Genomic DNA, 17218 nt, shown 5'->3' with positions numbered 1-17218 from the left:
TATATTGCTGAAATAAATATATAAATATATACAATTTATCGAAATGATATATAAATCATACATATCTGATGCCACTGATGGAGTTATTTGCTTCCCAAACCAGTGATGTCTCTCCACAACCTATTCATGCTATTGTTTTCCTATTATAATGACTTTATTTCATTATTGTGTGGGACCAATGAAATGTGGGTAAGAAAGTAGCATTCTTGCTGTCCTGAACACTGTGCTGAGTGCTCTAGGAAGACTAGAGAAAACTAAGCCACCAGAAATAAAAGCATAAAGAAAATACAAAGCTTCTGACCTTGGTTTGTTTTCATAAGTTCTTTTTCCACCTTAAAGAAACTAAATGCAGAAAACATAAATGATGCAGTATCAGTGTAGCTTACCCAAGAAAAGGGGTTGAGAACTCCAATCAAATGGACACGTATCAAAAAGACCCTGGAACCACATTAGAAGATTGACAAATACATTTTATTAATATATATAATATTCAAGGAAGGTAAGAACCACATTTTATCATACTGTCCTTTACTTGGCTTGCCTGATTTACCAATTAACTGGGAGTATCAACAGATTCAGATAAACAATTTATCTCTCTCAAAACACACATATTTCTTATACAGTAGATTAAATATCACCAAATAACGAAGAAGAAATGAATTACTTACTAAATTGTTGAAGGGAATATAGCTCTTTGGAAAAAAAAAATCACACAAAATCTCATTTTAGACTTTATGCAAAACTCAATTCCCAATCAATTTAATAAAATAAAGGTAAATGTACTTAGGGAGCAATAAAAGGATACTGGACAAAGTTTTTCATTATAGAAGAGAAAATTTTTAGAATTTCAAATGTCTAAGTAAGTCTTAATAAACAAAATTAAATAATAAAATGACAAGCCAGATGGAAAATTGTAACAAATGAGCAGGCGAAGGGGTAATATCTTTAATAATAAAAAGCTCTTACAGGTCAATAACATAAGTATCAACTTCTCAATAAAAAATGAACCATGGATATGAAGTTATCAAATGGAAAGCATTTGGGTGAGAAGAAAAACCAAAGACAAAAAACCTATTCAATCAATAGTAATTGTACATATTCAAATAAAGCCAATATAATAATAATTTTTCCCATAAAATTGAGAAGGAAGAAAAATAATAAATGCTATCAGGGAACAGTAAGATAGCTACTCTCCTAGTCTGTTAGTGACAGTAAACTAGTATTACCAGTCAGAAAATTAATTTGTTAATATTTATCCAGAACTTTCAAAAATGTCACATACTTTGATTCTGTAATTCCACATCAAAAATTATCTTAGGGGGTGCAAGGGTGGCTCAGTCGTTAAGCGTCTGCCTTCAGCTCAGGTCATGATCCTGGGATCCTGGGATCAAGCTCCACATCGGGCTCCCTGCTCAGCAGGAAGCCTGCTTCTCCCTCTCCCACTCCCCCTGCTTGTGTTCCCTCTCTCGCTGTGTCTCTCTCTGTCAAATAAATAAATAAAATCTTTAAAAAAAATTATCTTAGAAAATAATTGGTTGTATGGATAATCTGTTTATGGATATGTTCATTACATATTTATTTATGAAAAAGAAACTGTACATAGCTTAAATGTCCAATCAAAAGGGAGATCATTTAATGATCTAATACATCATCAAATGGATTAATCATCACTAATGTATATCCATCTGATAGATTATGCAGTCATTTAAAAAGTCACAATTTTAAAATAAAAAATGCTCTCTACTCATGTTATTTTTTAAAGGGCACAAAATATATAGACATATGACCCCAATTGCGCTAAGAAGTGTATGTGTGTGTGTGAACAGAAAAAAAAAAACAAAATCAGCAGGAAATACATCAAAATAATATTAACTATCATCTCAGCAGAATTATTGTTTTTTCTTTTATATTTATTTTTTTAAGAATTTATTGTTTTACAGCAGTTTTAGGTTCCCATCAACATTGAGAGCAAGGTACAGAAATTTCCCATATACCCCCTGTTCCCGCACATGAATAACCTCCTGATTGTCAACATTCCCCACCAGAGTGATACATTTGTTACCACTGATGATTCTACACAGACACATTATTATCATCCAAAGTCCATGGGTTCACTCTTGGTGTGTGGGTTTGGACAAATGTATAATGACATGTATCTATCATTATAGTATCATACAAAGTATATTCACTGTTCTTCCTCCCCCTCCGCCAGGGAAGGGGAGGAGCAGAAGGAGAGGAAGAGAGAGAATCTTAAGCAGGCACCACACCCAACGTAGAATTGGAAGCAGGGCTCTATCTCGTGACCTGAGATCATGACATGAGCGGAAATCAAGAGTCAGACGCTTAACCAGTACCCTCGGAGTATATTCACTGTTCTAAAAGTTCTCTATGCTGTGTGTATTCATCCCTCTCCCCACCCTGCTCCAGCAACCACTGATCTTTTTATTGTCTCCATGGTGTTGCCTTTTCCAGAATGTTATCTACTTGGAATCATATAGTATGTACCCTTTTCAGATTTGTTTCTTTCACTTAGTAATATGCATTTAACTGTCCTCCATGTTTCCCTGTAGCCTAATAGCTCACTTATTTATTTTTTCTTTCAAGATTTTACTTAAATTCAAGATAGTTCACATATAATATAATATTAGTTTCAAGAGTAGAATTTAGAGATTCATCAGTTGTATATAACACCCAGTGCTCATTACATCAAGTGACCTCCTCAATGCCCATCACCCTGTTACCCCACCCCCCACCCATCTCCTCTCCAGCAACCCTCAGTTTGTTCCCTATGGTCAAGAGTCTCTTATAGTTTGCTTCTCTCTCTGTTTTTATCTTATTTTATTTTTCCTTCCCTTCCCCTATGTTCATTGTTCTGTTTCTTATGTTATTTGTCTTTCTTTGACTGACGTATTTTGCTTAGCATAATACCCTCTAGTTCCATCCACATGTTGCAAATTGCAAATGGCAAGATTTCATTCTTTTTGATGGTTGAGTAATATTCCTTTGTATCTCTCTCCCCCCCTCTCTCTCCTTTATCCATTCATCAGTTGATGAACATCTGGGCTTTTTCCATGTTTTGGCTATTGTGGATAATGCTGCTATAAATATTGGGGTGCATGTACCCTTTCAAATCACTATTTTTGTGTCCTTTGGTTGAATACTGAGTAGTACAAATGCTGGGTCATAGGGTAGTTCTATTTTTCACTTTTTGAGGAACCTCCAAACTGTTTTCCAGACTGTACCAGTTTGTATTCCCACCAACAGTTTAAGAGGGTTCCCCTTTCTCCACATCATCACCAACATCTGTTGTTTCCTGAGTTGTTAATTTTAGCCATTCTGACTGGTGTGAGGTGGTATCTCATTGTGGTTCTGTTTTGTATTTCCTTGATTCTGAGTGATGTTGAGCATTTTTCCATGTGTCTGTTGGCCATTTGTATGTCTTCTTTAGCGAAATGTCTGTTCATGTCTTCTGCCAGTTTCTTAACTGGATTTTTTATTTTTTGGGTGTTGAGTTTGATAAGTTCTTTATAGATTTTGGATACTAGCCCTTTATTCCGATATGTCATTTGCAAATATTTTGTCCCATTCCATGGGCTGTCTTTTATCTTGTAATGAAGTCCCAAGAGTTCAGTTTTGCTTTTGTTTTCCTTGCCTGGTTCACTTATTTTCATGCTGAATAATATTCCACTGACCAGATGTACCAACTTATCCATTCACCTATTCAAGGACATCTTGATTGGTTCCAAGGTTTGTCAATCATGAATAAAGCTGCTATAAATATCTGTGTGTAGATTTTTGTGTGGTCATGTTTTCAACTCCATTGAGTAAGTACCAAGGAATGTGATTGCTGGATCATACTGTGAGTATGTTTTGTTTTGTAAGAAATTGTCTTCAGGATCATTGTACCATTTTATATTCTCACCATCAATGGCTGAGAGTCCCTGCTGCTCCACATCCCTCCAGTATTTGGTGTTGTCAGTTATCTGGATTTTGGTCATTCTAATAGGTATGTAGTGGCATCTTGTTGTTTTAATTTGCATTTGCCCGGTGATATATGATGCGGAGAATTTTTCATATACTTATTTGCCATGTGTATATATTCTTCGGTGAGGTGTCTGTTAAGGTCTTTGGCCCATCTTTTAAGCAGGCTGTTTTCTTATTGAGTTTTACAACAATAAGACTGTTATTTGTCAGCTTTTTATCAGATGTATCTTTTATCAGATGTGCCTCTTACAAATATTTCCTCCCAGTCTGTGACTTATCTTCTCATTCTCTTGACATTATCTTTCATAGACAGAAGTCTTTAATTTTAATGAAGTCCAGGTTATTAATTATTACTCTAATGGATTCTGCATGTAGTTTGTATCTAAAAAGTCACTGCCAGGGCACCTGAGTGGCTCAGTTGCTTAAGTGTCCAACTTTTGGTTTCAGCTCAGGTCATAATCTCAGGGTCATGGGATCAAGCTCTGTGTCAAGCTCTGTGCTCAGCACTGGGCTCTGCGCTTAGGATGGAGTCTGCTTCAGGTTCTCTCTCCCCCTCCCTCCTGCTCGTTCTCTCTCTCTCTCAAATAAAAAAAAAAAAAAGAAAGAAAAAGTCATTACCATACCAAAGGTCATCTAGGTTTTCTCCTGTGTTATCTTCTAGGAGTTTCATAGTTTTACATTTTACGTTTAAGTTTTTGATCCATTTTGAGTTAATTTTCGTGAGGGTGTAAGGCCTTTTTTTGCATGTGGATATCTAGTTGTTCCAGCCCCGTTTTGAAGAAACTATCTTTTCTCCATTATTGCCTCTCTCCTTTGCTCCTACAAAGGAGCACTTTGTCAAAATCTGTTGTCTATATTTATGGGGGTCTATTTCTGATCTCTCTATTCTAATCCATTGTTCTATTTGTCTATTCTTTTGTCAATGCAACACTGTCTTGATTAATGTAGCTACATAGTAGGTCTTGAAGTCAGGTAGTGTCCATCCTTTGACTTTGTCTCCTTCACTGCTGTGTTGGCTGCTCTGGGTACTTTGCCTTTGCATATACATTTTAGAATTAATTTGCCAATATCCACAATAACTTTCTGGGATTTTTACTGAGATTACATTAAATCTGTAGATTAAATTGGTAAGAACTGACAGGTTGGCAAATTGAATCTTTCTATCCATGAACATAAAATATCTCTCCATTTATTTACTTTTTCTTTGATTTCATTCATCAGAGTTTTGTAGTTTTCCTCTATAGATCTTATACATATTTTGTTAGACTTATATCTCGGTATTTCATTTTGGGAGGTACTAATGTGAATGGTATTGTATTTTTAATTTCAAATTCCACCTGTTCATTGTTGGTGTATAGGAAAAGTGAATGACTTTGTATATTAACCTTGTAGCTTACCATCTTGCTATAATTATTTATCAGTTCCAGGACTTTTGTGTGTCCTTTTTTTTTTGTCTTATTGCATTAGTTAATACTTCCAGTATGATGTTGAAAAGGAGTAATAATAGGGGACATCCTTGTTTTGTTCCTGATCTTAGTGGGAAAGCTTTAAGTTTCTTACCATTAAGTATGATGTTGGCTGTAGGATTTTTATAGATATTCTTTACCAAGTTGAGGAAGTTCTGTTCCCAGTTTACTGAGAGTTTTTAACATAACTGTTGTATTTTCTTAAATGCTTTTTCTGCATCTATTAAATGGATCATGTGATTGCTTTTTTTTAGCCTTATTACATTACATTACATTTACATTACATTACATTTACATTAATTTATTTTCAAGTGTTGAACCAGCTTGGCATACCTGAAATAAATCCCACTTGATCATATGTATAATTCTTTTTCAGTATTCCAATCCAATTGGATTTCAAATCCAATCAGTATTGGATTTGAGTTGTTAATATTTTATTGAGGGTTTTTGCATCTATGTGCTCTCATATTGGTATATAATATTCTTTTCTTGTAATGTCTTTATATGGTTTTGAAACTAGGATAACACTGGTCTCATAGAATGCATTGGGAAGTATTCCTCCTTCTCTATTCTGAAAGAGATTGTAAAGAATTGGTATAATTTCTTTGTTAAATGTTTGGTAGAAGTCACCAATGAACCCATATGGGCCTGATGCTTTCTGTTTTGAAAGGTGATTATTTATTGATTCAATTCCTCTAATAGATATAGGCCTAGTCATATCATCTATTTTTACTTGTGTGAGTTTTGGTAAAGTGTGTCTTTCATGGAATTGATCCACTTCATCTAGATCATCAAATGTGTGGGCATCGACTTGTTCATGGTATTCCTTTACATCTTTTTAATGTCCGTAGATCTGTAGTTATGTCCCCTCTTTCATTTCCAGTATGAGTAAGGTATGTCCTCTCTCTTTTTTAATTAGTTAGCTGGGCTAGAGGCTTATTATTTTCATTGTTCTTTTCAAAGAACCAGCTCTTGGTTTTGTTTATTTTCTCTATTGACTTCCTGTTTTCAATTCCATTGATTTCTGCTCTAATTACTATTTTTTTCTTCTGCTTATTTGGATTTAATTTGCTGGGTTTTTTTTTCCTAGCTTCCTAAGGTGGATTTTTATTTATTTTTAAAACTTTCTTATTTTAAAAGCATGGCTTCTAATATAAGGAAAATACAATTAATATTGTATATTAATTAATGACTTTATTAAATGAAAGCACATTTACAAAGAAAGCACAATCATGAAAGTAGTTATGAGAGACCTCGGGAAATCATCAACTTCAGCAATGCTAACGGAGATAGTTTTATATAGTTATAATACCAATAACATCTTCGAGTGATTATGTATGATACATTGTGCTCATTTGATTTTGGGGTTATACCCATGGGGTTCACTAATTTTCATATAGAAGAAGGTTAAGTGAGTAGTCCATTCACATGGTTAGGTTTTAAGCAGAAGGACCAGGCCATGTGCCTCCAGAGGCCATTCCCTTTACTACTGTCATATTTTTCTGCCGCTCTCCCAAAGTGCCATAGCCAAGCCAGGAGAACTGGGAACCAGGAGACCACATGGTGAGAAAAGCCACAGAGGGGACCCAAACCCAGGTCTCTCATGTTTCTGTCAATTGTCTAACCCCTTCTTGATTATACTTTGGACTACCTTCCTAGTCAGTGTTCCAGGGTGCAGAAGCTCATTCTTTGGTCACATAAACAAAGTTTTGAAGCTAATATAGCACAGGGTCCTGCCAGAGTTTCCTGTGTCCAGGGTAATTTGCCTTTCTTGGATAGATACTGGGTCTGAAAGCAAGTTTATCTTTTTTCTATATGCTCTGAGATCAGCTCTTCCATATATGCTTTGTCATGAATGCCCACCCAACTAAAACTCCAGCCCTCCACCCGTACAGTGTGGATTTCCCCCAGCCATTCCCGGTATTGTCTGCCCAGCAGCCACTTTATCACCACCAGTGTGTCTCCTTGGTGTGCATCAAGGTCAAATTTGAAAATGAAACAAAATCTCAAACTATGAATCTCTGGTAAGAAAAACAAATAGAATTCCATGCTGCTCTCAGCATTTTCTTACTGTGTATGTGTATAGAAGTGGGGTTGGGTGGTCAAGTAAAGGTAAAGGATTTATTTTAAGGTGTCTTGTAATTGCCTGAGAATTAAACAATAATGGAGATACATTAGCTCCTTTGTTAAAAAGTCAAACATTTCAACTGACTATACACTGCCAGGGGTTCCTACATTGACATTTTCCTGAAGTGATGTTGGTTTGCAATAGCATGACATATTAAGCTCCTAGTGCAGCAAGATGAATAGGTTCATCGGCCTGGCAGTCTGGCCATGTAATAAATCTGTTAGAAAGTGTGTGTGAGGGTCATACCCCCTCCTTTAGGGTGTGTAATGCAACATTAACGTGGTATGGTAGCTGTTAGCAGAAATAGAGTGCAAAAGCCATAAAAACTGATTTATACCTATTACCAAAGCAGCTAATAATGACAGGGTTGAATGGGGAGACTGGGAGAGACAATGGTGAGGGCAGAAAAAAACAAGAAAAATGTGTGGTACAACATATATATTCATGAAATATGGGTACTACGGAATGTTGAACCTGACTTTGGGTATCCATTAATAAAGGAGTTAATTGGTGATGATAGCTGTGGACAATCAGAATTTCCTAAATGGCACATCAACTTCAGCAAAGTATAAGAGGGCATGTAAAAAGGTCTTAAGGAGTGTGCACACATCTCCTTTCCTTGCTCCCTGCTCCCTAACAGAGTCCTTGCTTTAAATGACAGAAGAAGAGTGGTCTGCCTGTGGGGAAGGATTGGATACCAGTGGTAGAGCTGCCTTAAACAGAGAAGTCAATAACTATGAGGCCTAATGTTCACTGCACATAAATTCAGCAGGAATTGTGGATGGGCTATATTGACTTCCTTTGCCAAAATTCATATGTTCATGAATTTCAGGCTCAGTTTTCTTATGTGGGAGGGTGATCCAGGCAGCCTAAACCCATTCTCTTACACAGATGTTTTTCTTTTTCTTATTCATCTCTCACCTGTCTGCTTTTGACAATTTGTTTCTCCAGTTTTCCCTTTACATTGCTGCTATGGGTACAGACTGGATGTCAAAGATGAAAGACAACACCCTGGGACAGGAGAAGGAAATCATTTGCATAGCAGTCAAGGCCATGTCCATGTGTCCATGAGGTCACAACTATTTTCAAAATAACATCAAAATATTATTTGTAAGAATAAGCACTGGGTAAGAGTGATGGCACCTTAGCATGAATTAAGCATGAACTCTACTCTTCACCACATACACAAAGAAATGCCAATTTAGAATGTCCTTATGATGCAATAAAAATGATTAATTTTATGTATCTTAACATTTGAATGCATTTTTTTAAATATATTCTGTATGATGAAGTGGGAAACATGCGTGAGAAGTCCTTTGGCGTATACTAAAGTACAATGGTGTCTCAAGGAAAAGAACTTGTTTGAATGGGTTCCCAGCTGAAGCAGCTACTTTTGTTCATGAAACACCATTTTTATTTGAAAGCACACCTGAAAGAGAAAAAGCATTTATTCAGATTTGTGTATGTGGCGTACATGTTCTCGAGGATAAACTTGTCACTTCAAGGAAAATAATTGACAAATTTGTTCATGAAACAATTTGAGTTTTACGCACCAATGAGAAATTTTGGAAAATGTGTATCTGCCCAAATGAACTAGACGGTTTCTGATTACATAAAGTGTTTTCAAGTGAGATTTGATGGTAATATTAATAGATATGACTTTTTGATATTGTTTAATGAAATGTACCAACATTGTTTGGAAATAAATATTTTCCAAATGACCAGTGCATGGTACCATAAAATCACAAATAGCTAAAAATCTACTGACTATATCAGTTAGATGAATGGATTTTAATCTCGCAGAAAATAAAATTTTATTGTTATAATTTCAGATACTACATAAGTTGCAGATTCTGCAGCTAACATTTAAGAAATGACCACTTAACCAAGTTTTGGTAAAACAACAAAGAATAGCCATTACTATCTGTAAAGGCCACTAAAACACTCTTCTTTTCCAACTATATATCTGTGTGAGGCTGGAATTTCTTTATATACTTCAACCAAAACAACATATCACAGCAGATTAAGTACAGAAGCAGATGACCGCTTTCAGCTGTTTTCTATTAAGCCAGACATGAGCTTTGCAAAAATGTAAAATAGTGCCTCTCTTCTCACTGTTCTTTTTGTTTCATAAAATACAGTTACTTTTTATAATATATATATATTATTGAAATACAATCACCATATAGCATTATATTAGTTTCAGATGCATGACATAATAACTAAATATTTGTATATATTGTGAAATGATTACCACAATAAAAGGTTGTTTTTGTTAGCATTGTTATATTAGCTAAATTAATAAATATTTTTAAGGTTTTATTTTTTAATTTCTAATTTGGTACATTTTGATAGATGTTGCCCATACACATGAACATTCTTTAGGGCCCTCAAAAGTTCTTAGAAGTATAAAGGGATGGGACCAAAAATTTGAGAATCACTAGACTGGATGAATAAAAAATGAAAATTAAAACTTGATTTGCTATTATTTTTACTTCAGCTATCACCTGAATAAAATGCTTAGGTGAACCTAATATGACTTTTCTTTTAATTTTCAATTTTTTCAACTTCCAATTTTTTTTTAAATTTTAATAATTAAGTAATAAAAATAACAAAAGTTCATTGAACACTTATTTTGTGGCAGCTCTTAGCTAACAACTTTGTTTACACTGCGGGTGTATGATTGCTATAGACTAGGAGTCTGTGTCTTATCCCCCTCTCCTACCTGCCAAAACTTAGGTTACATCTTAATCCCTAACATAAGAGCATGACAAGGTGGATCCTCTGGGAGGTGATTAGGTCATGAAGGTGGAGCCCTCCTGGATGGGATTAGTACCCTTATAAAAGAGTCCCCAGAGACCTCCCTCACCCCTCTTTCCACCATATGAGGACACAGAGAAAAGACAAGTCATCCATGAACCAGGAAGCAGGCTCTCACCAGACACGGAATCTGCTGGTGCCTTGAGGTTGGACCTCCCAGCCTCTAGGACCGTGAGAAATAAATTTCTGCATTTTATAAGCCACGTCTGTGGTATCTTTGTTATAGTAGCCCAAACGCACTAAGAGGGATCTACGCAACATAACTGAAAACTTGTTATTCTATGCCTGTCGTCTAGAGAACAGACCTGAACCTCAAGGCAGATCAAAAACCAGGACTAGCTCACATCTGGCAGAGCCAGTTCTGAAAGCTGCAGGCCTGTCTGGTGCCAAAGACTCTGACCTAAACCCACAAGTCACATGGGCAGCCTCCCAGTGGCTGACACACACTGGTGCTGACCATGTTCCAGAACAGGGCCAAGAGCTCACTGTACTTTATTTCATTTAATCCTAAATTAAAATAATAAGGCAGTTATTTCATCACCTCTTTCAGATCAGCAAATGAAAGCTGCATAAGGTTAAGTGATTTAGCCGTGAAGAACACAGCTGTGGAGCTCCAAGTATGTGATTGGGGTTCATCATACCACTCAGTCGGTGGGATGCTAATGATCAGTTTAGCAAGACCCCTCCTGTGCTTTACTTCATAATTTTTTCAACATTTCCCCATCCCCAGTGCTATTAATCTCTCCCATGAAGCCACCATTTTAAAGTGCTTCCGATAGCTTCTTGGATATTTACTTTTCCTCAAAAACATCACTCCCTAATGTAGGTTTTAAATTGGTCTAGGTGCAACTATATGATAGATGAAGTTCTGGATTTTTTTTTTTTTAACCCCACACTGGCTTCGTGGTCTATCCATGAGGCTGTAAATTGTTAACAACTTCTGACTGTTACACAGTTTTCTTTCACATGTGCCACTACTCCTTTACCAGACATTCCCAGTTTTCTCCACATCACCACTATCGCCCTAACACAACAACCCCACACGTAACATATTATAGACCACAGTTTTTTAAAGATCTATTTTCAGGAAAAGATTTCTGAATCGCAAGATACAACATTATCAATTTTATTAGGTACTGCTAAAGAGTTTTCCAGAATGGACATAAAAGGACAGACTCTCACCAACTGAGCATGAAATTAACAATTTCCCATTTGTCAGCGACACTTGGTATTGTACAGCTGTCTAATTTTACAACTGTGATAGATCTAAGGTTTTAGTTATGGTCTTAACTTGTGTTTTGCTAATTATTACAGATCTTTGCACATATCTTCATCCACCTGCTAGCCATTTGGATTCCTCCTTTGCATTGCCTACATTTGAATTGTACCCATTTCTCTATGGAGCTTTCTTTTTCTTGTTGGTTTGCAATTGTTACTTTTACATTGCGGTATTAATCTTTTATTTATATTAAACTTTTCTTTTAGTCTGTTATCCATTTGATACCTTTATCTAAGACAGCTTCCTTGGAGAATAATCCTTATCTTAAATGTAGTGAAATTTATCAATATTTCATGATGATAAATTCATGATTTTTGGATCTGGATTACAAATTTTCATCCAAAAGACATGAAGATATTCTTCTGCCTTTTCTTCTATTAAGTTTTGTATTTTTCCTTTCACATTTAATTCACCTGGATTTCACTTCTATATGTGATGAGTTCTATTCTTCTCCATACAGTGAGCTAGTTTCCCTGAGACTTTTCACTAAGCAATCCATTTTTTATGTACCGAATTGTGGTGTCACTTTTATATCAGTTCTGGTATATATCAGGTCCTATACTTTATTTCATGGGTTCTATTTATTCTTGTGCCAAAAGCACGTTATTTTTTAATCCTTTTGATTTTGTAGTAGTTCTTAATAACTTGTAGAACAAATATGTTGCCCACATCATCTCCATGTTCTGGACTATTTTGTTTCTGTTTTTTAATTTGGGTACTAAACTGGCACATTTATTTTTATTTATCAATTTTGGAGTCACTTTTACAAATTCCATAAGAAAAAAAATCTGCTTAAATTTTGCCTAGAATTGCATGGATGTATAGACTAATTGGGGAAGAATTAATATCAAAACATGTGAAGTTGTCCCATTCATGGACGTGGTCATAATTATTCAAGTCTTCTTTTAGGTCTTTTATTAAGGCATTACATTTTTCTCCATGTTGAAAAAATTCTCTTGTGCTTTTTTAATAAGTTAATACCTAGGTATTTTAGAGTTTGCTATTGTTATTGTGAAGCAAGTCTTATTTTCTGGTAAGTTTCCCAATCAATTATTAGTAGCATAAAAATGGCTATTGATTTTTATAAGTTGATCTTATAATTGGCAACTGGATTTACACTCATAAAATCCAATAAATGTATTAATTCTGACAGGGTTTAGGGGTGCCTAGGTGGCTCAGTTGGTTAGGTGTCAGATTTTTGATTTTGGCTCAGATCATGATCTCGGGGTTGTGGGATCAAGCCCCGCGTTGGGCTCTGCACTGGGCATGGAGCTTGCTTAAGATTCTCTCTCCCTCTCCCTCTGCCCGTCCTCCACACTCTCCACTACTCTCTCTCTCTATATATATATATAAATGCACATTTAAGTCTGCCAGGGTTTCTATGTACATAATTATATTATCTGGAAATAATAAAATGCTTCTGTCTTTCCTCCCAATGATTAAATTTACTTCTTTTTCATGTCTTTTGTTTTGGTGGGACCTTCAGGATTTATAGAAGGACAAGAATGACAGCAGGTATTGTTGTCTTGCCCCCTACCTAAAAAAAAATGTGTCTACTATTTTAATTAACAAAAACTGGTATTTATCATAGCTTTTTTGAATAAATAGATTTTGTTAGGTTTGGAAAATATCTACCTGGTTCTTTACTGAGAATTTTATCATAAATAAGCATTGAACTTTAACAATTTTTTTCTATAATTACTGAGATAATAATGTGATTTTTTTTCCATTGGCCCATTTTTCTACCTTTAATAAGGTAGATGAAGTTAACAGATTTTCTGATATTAAACTATTTCAAAATATTGTGATAACCCCTTCTCTTTTCTAATTAACAAACTTTATTTTTTTTATAGCGGTTTTAGGTTCACAGCAAAATTGACTGGAAAGTACAGCGTTCCCATAACCTTCATCCCTACACACATACAACCTCCCCCACCACGGACATCCTGCACTACGGTGGTACATTTGTTACAATCAATGACACTGACACATTATTACCCCCCAAAGTCCATAGCTTACATCAGGGCTTGCTCTTGGTGCTGTAAATTCTGTGGGTTTTCACAAAGGTCTAATGACATGTATCTACCATTGTAGTATCACACAGAGTAGTTTCATTGTGGGGGTGTAGGTCGGGGGAAACTCAGGCCCACCCTCTCCTGACCCCTAGAGCACCTCCAATTTACACCAATTGGCCCGAGAAAGATTGGCCTTTCTGTGTTATAAGAACCTTCTCCAGGGTGTGAGGTGCAAATACTCGGAGTGACCTCAGCCAGAGCTGCTGGTTTGCACCCCTCAGAAGTAAAACTCCTGCTAATGTGCCTTCCCTCAGATACTTGGTCCACTTCTGCTCCTGCTTACTGTTTCTCTTCCCTTTCATATTTGTCTCCCCATGAGTTTTTCACACTTCTTAAGATCTGAGAGCAATCAACTCCTGTCCTGTTTTTGTTTCATCTCCAGAGTTGGTTTTGGCATCAAAAGCCAGCATCTTATATTAGTTCCCTTCTTGTCAGCCAAAGCAGAGATTTAAACCTTAGTTTGTTTGACTCCAAAACCCATGCTCTATGAGGTAATAAATAGAGAGGACTCAGGGCATTAGAACAATTAGAATTCCAGATGCTATCTTGAAATGAGAAGCAAATAAACAATCGACTTTCCTAGAGAAATTCAAGGACACATATTTTTGTTCTCTGACCCAGATGTAATAAAACTTCATTGCCGAAATTTTGGAAACATGTTATTATAAGCTATAGATAACTACTATTTTACTATATTGTAGTATATTTCCTTCCAGTGTATTTGTATAAATTTTTTAAGGCATAAGGAAAATCAATTTACATTTTTCCTTTTGAGAAAAAGACAGCATAAAGGCAAAAATAAAAAACCCGAGGACAGTTCAAAGGGAGCCTCACTTCAACCCCACATACAGAGCCATATCCCACTGAGATCCTGGCGAGCATAATATCTAGCTCCTCGGAAAAGTCCCATCTTGTGCCAGTGATTGAAAAAGTCATTCAAGATCCACGTCCTAGGACCGTTCAAAACAAATTTAAAAGAACCCAAAAAGTTTGTCTACTGTTACAAGGACCTTCTACTTTGTTCCAGGGCTCTTAGATTATACCGAGTTTATATCCACAGTCCACTGTTTTGTGTTTGGGAGGTGATTTCTCCCATCAGGACCTGATTTCCTAGTATTTGCACCGCCTAGCATTGTACTCAGTTGCTTAATAAACAAGCTGTCTCTTAAAAGACTTAATAGTGGCCTGAGGAACTTTTTTTCTACTTTAGAAGAAACTTACTCAAAATTTAATTAAAATATAGAAGCAGCCACTGTTGTTTGCTCGTCACGACTTCTATGGCAGTCACTAACTAAACAAGACCCAAGAGAAAATTCAGGAAGTTTCGCTGACAACCTAAAGCTGCTGACCATCTTCTGAAAGTTTAATGTAGATTAGCATTCAGTGTACACCTTCATACCTTTTAAAATTATGTCTCTCCACCTTTGTCCACCCTGTGGCTGTGGTATAACATAAGCAGATAATGAGGGAGAAACGTGTTAGAAACCGGGCTCATGGTCATTGGTTTTATGTTAGGCTCATCTGTATTTTTTTCATAGCCAAAAATGACATGTAAGAAAGTGACTTGACTTCATTAACTTTATTCTCATTTTTCCACAGGAAAAGGAGTTTCCAGGGAGACCAAGGCAGAGGAAACCAACCTCTGCTACTTTTTCCACAGGCCTCCACTAATGGACTTCTGTTTGAATGCTGAATCTCCCAGCATCACTCCTTTCTCTTTTTTCCTTTTTAATATAACAGTGTTACTGAGATTCATACGCCATAAAATTCATCCATTCAAACTGTTAAATTCAAATGTTTTTAATATATTTACAGTGTTGTGCAAACGATCCCCACCATCAATTTGAGGACATTTTCATCACCCTCAAAAAGAAGCCTTATATCCATTAGCAGCACCTCTCATTTTTCCCCAACCTCCTCACCCAAGCCCAGTAGGTCTGTCTACTTTGCACACTCTATACACTCTGCAGCCTTCATGTCTGGCTCCTTTCACTGAGCGCCGTGTCTTCAAGGCTCATGCCTGGTGGAGCACCCGTCAGAACTGTATTACCTTTAATGGCCAGATAACATTGCATTGTGTGGACATACCATATTTTATTGACCCATTCCTCAGTTGATGGGCATTTGAGTTCCTTCCGCTTTTTGGCTGTGATGAATAAGACCACTATGAGCCTTTGGGTAGAAGATTCTGTGTGGGTGCATGCTTTCATTTCTCTTGGGTATATAGCCAGGAGGGGAATTGCTGGGTCATACAGAAACTCTATGTTTAAACTTTGGTGGGGCCGCCAGAACTCCCATTTTTTGTTTGATCTGGTTAATTCCTCATATTTCAAAAGACACTCAGAGAAGATGTTCCCACCCCCATTTACTAGTTTCTCTGTTATACCCTAGCATAGCACACAGTATTTGATCGCAACCGTTGAGTTTGTGATTTCCCTAGTTGTTTGAATGGGCGCTCCATAAAGGCAGGGATCTCTGTGTAGTTCATCACTGGCTTCCCAGCCTGTGGCACAGTGCCATAGACATTGAGTAGACACTCAATACACACCTATTGAATGAACGAACGAATGAATGAATGGATGAATGAATGGGGAGTTACCAAACCTAAGGAGCTGATATGCCAAGACATTTTATTTTTTTAACACATCTGAATGCCCCTTTTTTTAGCCTGAAATTTCCCAATAATGACTTTTTCTAATTAAACTTTCTTAATAACTTTGAGGCACATTTTCTAGGAACCATCAACTGTATTGCCCTAGAAAACCAGGATACATAAGGAAAATATCACAGAACTGAAGACTGCAAATCATGGAAGATAGAAGGCTCAGCTCCAGCCCACGCCTGCCTTTAAAAGCACTTGCCCCGCCCCCGCCCCATCCCCATACCACGTGCCTACTTCTAGGATGCGGGAATACAGACCACCCCAAGTCAGTCCTAAAGTGGAAGTAACCAGATACTATTGCCTCACATGTCACAGTTGCACATGGTAGACAGTTATTCAATGTTATTTTGCCTGAACATGATTTATCCATGAAATCTATTTCTCTCTCTTAAAAAATTGAAGTTTATTTGATGTTTTTTGTATAGATTGGTGCAATATTCCTGGAGGGTAATTTGATTAAATATATACATTGCTTTTTTTAATGTACCCTTGATCTGACAAATCCACTTCTAAGACTTGAATTTTGAGAGATAAACCAAAAATTGTATGTTTGTGCATGAATATACATACACACAAAGATGTTTCTGCAATATTATTTTTAATAAGGGAAAATTCAAAATAAGCTCTCATTGTAATAATAAATTAATAAAATAAATGCTAACTCACCTCTATAAGGAGATAGCCTCAAGTTCTATGATTGATACTTCAGAAATGTATTGGCATGGAAATACTCCCCATATTGTTACGTGAAAAACCCAAGTTACAATGAGGCATGTAACATTTATCCTCACAGTATATAACAAT

The sequence above is a fragment of the Eumetopias jubatus genome, unplaced genomic scaffold (genome assembly GCF_037043125.1).
Source record: "Eumetopias jubatus isolate StellerSeaLion01/CBP00866 unplaced genomic scaffold, mEumJub1_p1.0 scaffold_14, whole genome shotgun sequence".
Taxonomy (NCBI): Eukaryota; Metazoa; Chordata; class Mammalia; order Carnivora; family Otariidae; genus Eumetopias; species Eumetopias jubatus.
The sequence above is the reverse complement of the archived record's forward strand: the minus strand, read 5'-3'. Positions refer to the sequence as shown.